This window comes from Nicotiana tomentosiformis, chromosome 4 (assembly GCF_000390325.3).
Source record: "Nicotiana tomentosiformis chromosome 4, ASM39032v3, whole genome shotgun sequence".
Taxonomy (NCBI): Eukaryota; Viridiplantae; Streptophyta; class Magnoliopsida; order Solanales; family Solanaceae; genus Nicotiana; species Nicotiana tomentosiformis.
Genome location: NC_090815.1, coordinates 109,437,083 through 109,443,285, shown reverse-complemented (window position 1 = coordinate 109,443,285; position 6,203 = coordinate 109,437,083). Strand labels below are relative to the sequence as shown.

The window sequence follows — 6,203 nt, the reverse complement described above, 5'->3', positions numbered from 1 at the left end:
GAACTTTAATCCACAACTTTTCGTCGTTCATCAGCCATATATCAATACTTCTTTTATCTGGACTGAAGTGACTCACTAGTAGACAAACGGACTCCTTATAAAGAGTAAGATGAACATCAACAATGCCTGATATACATATATCAGGCACTGGAATTTCACCAAACACTTCATTATGTAGGTCAAAATATTCGAGTAGAAGAACCTCTTCAAATTCAATGTCTCTTGTTTTACTCCAATAATAAACTCCGTTAACACACGTCGAGCACGATGATTGTTTCAGATTTGTAGCACTGATTTCAAAGTTGTACGTTAGATTTGTCCAACAGTCCTTGTTTAATGAATAAACAGCAGCAAACTGCTTATGGTCGTCTTCCCAAAAATGCGAAACGCAAACCACCTTGTAATCGTCACTTAATGGATCAAACCCAAAGCCAAATATGTGAACTTCAAAAGGTTCATATAATTGGCTGAGTTGGAGGAAATATGGAGGAGAAAAAAGAGGTCGGAACTCTCTTGTAGCTGGGTTCCAAAGAGCCATCCGATTATTACCAGCTGAACCCAAATCTTTGTACATGAAAAATATGCCATTTACAGGACCAATAAACTCATCCAATTCGATAGGAATCTGTAAATAAACAGGTTTTTCAAGTACAGGAATCACACCGGGCGATAGCAGAATAGAGGTCATGGATTGTGGGGGAGGTGGGTTGTAACTCAGAATGAAGAGACGAGTTATAGGGTTTTCCTTGTGATGAAGGTGTTTTCTAACAAAAAAGGAGCTTGTAATAAGAGAGTACCAATTCTTATGCACACATTTAAATCGCAAAAGAGATTTAACAGGTAGCCTCACTAGAATATCTGTTATTAAATTATCAGGGCAATTAGAATGCTCCATTCTGCAATTTAATAAATTCTTCACTGCTTCAAAAGTTTGGGAGAGTTGTAATGAATAGTAGTAATTACGTGGGGAATATATACACTAATATTTATAGAGTTCAATTCACTAAGGCGGCTTATTTTTTATTTTAAACTCCTACAAGGACTAGGAGTCGATCAAAGCTTAATTAAAATTTCCGAGTCGAAATAGCAGTTAGGTGTCCGCCCAAAAAAATTGGGTCCACGATTTGTCTTTGATATATACTATCGTGTGAAAAAATGTGGAGCAATTGTCTGCGTTATTAAATAAGAAATACTACTAAATTAGAGTCGTCAATATGGGTTTGGTCCAATGGGCCGACCCAACTCAGGTCGTTATTTAGTAGGGTTGGGCTAAATATTTAGGGCCCATTTAAAAATGTAGCTTTTAAGCCCAGCCCAAGTAAATGTGTGGCCCATGAGACTTGCTTGAGGCTAGGTTGTGCCGGCTCGTGGGCTCAATAAACGTATTTATAATTAAAAAGAATATAGGAAACTAAAAATAACAGGAAGAGTAGTTCAAACTCAAAATTAATAATATTTGTTATGTGAATTTAAATATTTTTTACTCTTAAAAGTTTAGTTGTTCTTAATGTTTAACTAATTAACACTGCATATAATTATAGATTTAGATCAAAATGAAGATGTTAAAACATCTTTATTTCACAAGAGGATTCAAATATGCTTGATGAACATAATTTATTGGTGTTTGGATATGTCAAGAGCACCATGAGAATGTTGGAGTAGTTTGTTTCTAGTATTAACTTTTAAGGAATGAATATTGTCCTCCTCTTTTATTTTTATAGTAATCTATTGGAGCAATGTCAGAAGTTATTAATTTTCGCAGAAGTTTATTTATATATATATATATATCAAATGTGCTTGATGAACATAATTTATTGGTGTTTGGATATGTCAAGAGCACCATGAAAATATTTGAATAGTTTGTTTCGAGTATTAACTTTTAAGGAATGAATATTGTCCTACTTTTTTGTGTTTTATAGTAATCTATTGGAGCAATGTCAGAAGTTGTTAATTATCGCAGAAGCTATATATATATATATATATATATATATATATATATATATATATATATATATATATATATATATATATATATATATATATTCCTACTTTTTTGTGTTTTATAGTAATCTATTGGAGCAATGTCAGAAGTTGTTAATTATCGCAGAAGCATATATATATATATATATATATATATATATATATATATATATATATACACACACACACACACACACACACTAAGCCTCTAAGCTATAGGATGGTTTCCTTGCAAATAATACACACACACACACACACACACACACACACACTCTCTAAGCCTCTAAGCTATAGGATGGTTTCCTTGCAAATAATATTGTAAAAATTGCATGGGGTGCCCTATTTGATCGCCTCTTTTTAACTTATACCCGTTTTATTTTTCTGTTTGCATCCGTACCTATTTTTTTTGTTAAAAGCGTTTTAAAAAGATGATTTTGCCCTTCTTTAATAAAAGACTATTGACAAACTGCAGGACAAAAACTTAAGCGTGTTTAGACTGAAGTTTTAGCAAATAAACTAAAACACTCTAGCTTGTTTAGACTGAAGTTTCGAATAAAACTCAGGACAAAACTGTAGACTGCGTTACAAAACTTCAGCATGTTTTGGTATGAAATTTTAGCAAATGAACTAAATAACTTCAACATGCATTAGAAAAAACTCTTTAGAAAATTACATACTGCAAGACAAAAACTTAAGCATGTTTAGTCTGAAGTTTTAGCAAATGAACTAAAAAACTTCAGCATGTTTAGTCTAAAGTTTTAGCAAATGAACTAAATGATTTCAGCATGTTTTGTCTGAAATTTTAGCAAGTAAACTAAATAACTTCAACATGCATTAGCAAAAACTCATTAGAAAATTACATACTACAAGACAAAAACTTAAGCATGTTTAGTCTCAAGTTTTAGCAAATGAACTAAAAAACTTAAGTATGTTTAGTCTGAAATTTTAGCAAATGAACTAAATAATTTAAGCATGTTTAGTCTGAAGTTTTAGCAAGTGAACTAAATAATTTAAGCATGTTTAGTCTGAAATTGTAGCAAATGAACTAAATAACTTAAGCATGTTTAGTCTGAAATTTTAGCAAATGAACTAAATAACTTCAGCATGTTTAGACTGAAATTTTAGCAAATGAACTAAATAAATTAAGCATATTTAGTTTGAAATTTTAGCAAATGAACTAAATAACTTCAACATATTTAGAGTGCAGTTTCAGAAAAAATTCATGCAAAACTGTATACTGCAGGATAAATAACTTCAGCATGCATTAGCATGAAATTTTAGCTTCAATGTGAAACAACTTCATGCTATATTAACATGAAGTTTTAGCTTCAACATGAAACAACTTCATGCTACATTAGCATGCAGTTTTAGCTTTAAGGTGAAACAACTTCATGCAAGTGTGATTCTGAAGATGAATCTGGACAAGTTTCTGATTTTTTTATAAAGTTACTGAGAGGAGAGGAGGAGATCGTTTTATATCTTTTGTCAGGGGTGTAATTGTCATATTATTGTGAATTTTTTGTGAGATAACTACCAAATCAATAATTTTAAAAAATTAAATACATATTAAAATGTGACACAAATATAGAATACAATTGCAAATCCCCAAATAATATTCCATTGTGATTCAAGAGGTCTTTAGGCCGTGTAGGTAACGAGGCAGTAGTGGGCTAATTTAGGTACATGATTTTATGGTTGTCCAGGGGGCAACTTTACAAGTTCGAAGGAGGATCTGAGGGTTGAGGAATAGCCTATTTTCAAGACCAAATATATATAAAAACTCCAACTATAACTATTTTATTTGGTGTGAATATTTTAATGTAGAATTTCTGTACAACTTGTTTTAACAGTGGGTTTGTCGTATCAACTTTCAGAATCAGAAGGCCCAGTATTCGATATGTGATTTGATCGAAATTCTGATTTTACGGATTTGGGGAGGTCATTTTATCTAACGGGGACCAGAACCTGACATGCCAATTGGAAAGAGTAATAAAGCTCGGAATTGGGGTGTAGCCAATAAGACTAAATTATGGGATACCATGTGCCCATAAGAAATTGCGGAGCCACCGCTAAAAGCAGGTTTTAGGCCTTTTTAGCCTTTTACAATGTTGAATTTAAAAAAATATCTTTTTTAGATTTTTTATGTGTAAATAAAAAATTTTTTATGTGTAAAATTAAATCTCTTATGTGTAAAAAAAAAAAGAAAAAAAAAGCAGAATTATAAAATTCAAAACAAGTTTGTAAAGGTCAAAAAATCAATTGACCGTGCTTTATGCAAAATATGAGTTAATTGATCACTTACACTGCCCTTTGAAATACGTGAACTAATTGTGTGGTAAAAAGATGTAGAATAAAAGGTTTTCACGGGAAATGTAAAGACACACAATGTATATAAACAAAGATGTCTACCAAGTAACCAAACCATATTCACAATCTGCACTTCAACAGAAAATATAAAACAGAGTTAGCATACATTATCTCATATTTTCAATCAAAGATAAATTAAATGACAAAATTCTATTAAACTCAGTTCACCACCATATTTTGTTTTTCTAATAGCAGACTTCTTCCCATCTAATTTGTACCAAGCAAAGAATGACACAAAATCACCTCCATTCAAAGTTCTTCATCTTCGCTATCTTAAAAAAAAATCTTGAATGAGATCCAAGACATCGCCTTGCCTATGACACACGTTTTCCCATTCGATGAAAACTAGACTCTCCCTGTAATTAAAAACAGAAGTATAACACCGCTCTTCGTTTTTATCAAGTAGATGTGTAAATTCATGAGTTTTAGAGTCATATAACATTATATTTTCATGACGTGAAAATATAAACTTATCATGACCCCAAAACCCTATAGGCTGACACTCAGATATCGTAGGCACCACATTAAGAAGTTCAGTCCTCGTAGGAACCACGTTAAGAACTTTAATCCACAATCTTTCGTCTTTCATAACCCATATATCAATTGGAGGATCAGAGTAGTTGTTGTTATGATCATCGTCGAGATCAAGATGACGCACGAGTAGGCAAAGGGACTCCTTATAAATAGTGAGATCACAAAGATCAAATGCTGGTATATGGTTAGGCCATGAAAATTCACCTAACACTTCATTGTGCATATCGAAAAATCGGATTAGGAGGATTTGCTTATAGGTATTGTGGCTGACTGTAACAGTAATGTTTGCACACCAATAATAAAATCCATTGAAACAGGTCGAGCTCATTATTGACCTATGCATTAATAGATCAGCATCAAAATTGCAAGTTATCTTTTTCCAACAGTCATTGTCTAATGAGTAAACGGCAGCAAACCACACATAAGGAATAGACGCATCTTGATCAGAAAGAAACCAAATGCAAACCACCTTGTAATCTTGACTTATTGGATCAAAGCCAAAGCCAAATACACTATCATAATACCTAAAATAAGATTGGGTAAACTTGGGAAGATTTAGTTGAAGAGGTCTAAACTCTCTTGTAGCTGGGTTCCACAGAGCCATACGATGTGAATCATTGACATGGCTCTGATATGAAATATTGAGCAAGAAAAATAAGCCATCAACACGACCAATAAACTGATTCAATTGTACAGGAATCTGTGAATGACTAGGCTTTTCAGGAATCAAACCGGGTAATATTTTATCGGGCAACACATAAATAGTGGTGCCGGTTTGTGAGATCACATCTTCGCCATAAATAGGTATTAAGAGATGGGTAGGGTTTTCCTTGTGATGAAGGTGTTTTCTAACAAAAAAAGAGCTTGTAATAAGAGAGTACCAATTCTTATGCACACATTTGAATCGTAAAAGAGATTTCACGGGCAGTCTCACTAGAATCTCTGTTATCAAATCATCAGGCCAATTCGAATACACCATGACAGAGAGGAGGTGATTTATATAGGTTATATATATATATATATATATATATATACTATATTAAAAGTACGAAAGCCCTTAGCGAAATGCTGTTTGCCTTTTTTTTACCCTTTAAAACATGATTTTACATCGAATAATCTTATCATTTAGCGCTTCTCCAAATATTTAGGACATTAAAATCAAATAAAATTTAGTTTATTAAATTTTTCCTTATTTAAATTAGGCCTTTAAAATCAATTAAAAGATTTTCTTATTCTAACAAAAAGAAAAATAGAAAACTTAAAAAACTTACCTAACGTTCATTAGGTAAACATGGAAACTTGAACAATTCTAATTTATTGCA

General features: G+C 32.2%; 1 long non-coding RNA gene across 1 annotated transcript; it reads right to left on the bottom strand.

Annotated features, from left to right (window-relative positions):
* Window positions 1–4,384: 4,384 nt before the first annotated feature.
* Window positions 4,385–5,497, bottom strand: LOC117279622 (uncharacterized). The gene is made up of 2 exons (XR_011415825.1): window positions 5,351–5,497; window positions 4,385–4,703 (listed from the first exon to the last, which is right to left on the bottom strand). It is a non-coding gene; the product is annotated as an uncharacterized lncRNA (long non-coding RNA).
* Between the last annotated feature and the right edge of the window lie 706 nt (window positions 5,498–6,203).